Below are 640 nucleotides of genomic sequence, written 5' to 3' on the forward strand. Positions count from 1 at the left end.
CCTGTGAAATGATGATGGTGATGGACACTTGGCTCTATATCCCAGTGAGCCCTGGACGTCTACAGGCTGCATTAGCCAATCCAACCATTTGGCACTTGCAGATGGGCACCTCTGTATTGTGCCTGAGTCTTGTACAGCTATGAATGGCTGGTAGATGCCGATATTTTCCCCTCTTTTTCACCAGCACTAATACCCGGCCAGGCTAGGGCTGGGCAGAGAGAGAGAGAGCAGCAGGTTTCCCTATTGTGTCCGTCTCGCTTTTTCTTGACTAGCTTCACCTCTGCATCAACTTGCACTTTTCCGGGGTGAGCCTGGCTAGCTCAGTTGGCAGAGCATCAGACTTTTAATCTGAGGGTCCAGGGTTCAAGTCCCTGGTCAGGTGATAAACTTCTTACTATAATTGTAAAAATCTGACTTCCGGGAGTCTTCTTTGGTGTTACTCTTTCTCTTCAGGATTTTGCCTTTCTTAAGAAGGGTCTTTGTGTGGGGGGGATTGAAGGGGCAACTTCTTGACATCCCCTCTGTCCTCACAGGCTGGAGGAATAAAGGCCTCTGGGCATAGAGCATGTTCCTTCCCTGCACAGACAAACACACAGAATATCCCTAAGGAATTAGAATCACCTGCTGCCTTCCCCTGTCC

At 49.2% G+C, this 640-nt stretch overlaps 1 non-coding gene across 1 annotated transcript; it reads left to right on the forward strand.

The window, feature by feature from the left end:
• The first annotated feature begins 309 nt into the window (after window positions 1-309).
• Window positions 310-382, forward strand: TRNAK-UUU. Its single transcript has one exon. It is a non-coding gene; the product is annotated as a tRNA-Lys (tRNA).
• Window positions 383-640: the final 258 nt, after the last annotated feature.

The sequence above is a fragment of the Mauremys reevesii genome, linkage group 12 (assembly GCF_016161935.1).
Source record: "Mauremys reevesii isolate NIE-2019 linkage group 12, ASM1616193v1, whole genome shotgun sequence".
Taxonomy (NCBI): domain Eukaryota; kingdom Metazoa; phylum Chordata; order Testudines; family Geoemydidae; genus Mauremys; species Mauremys reevesii.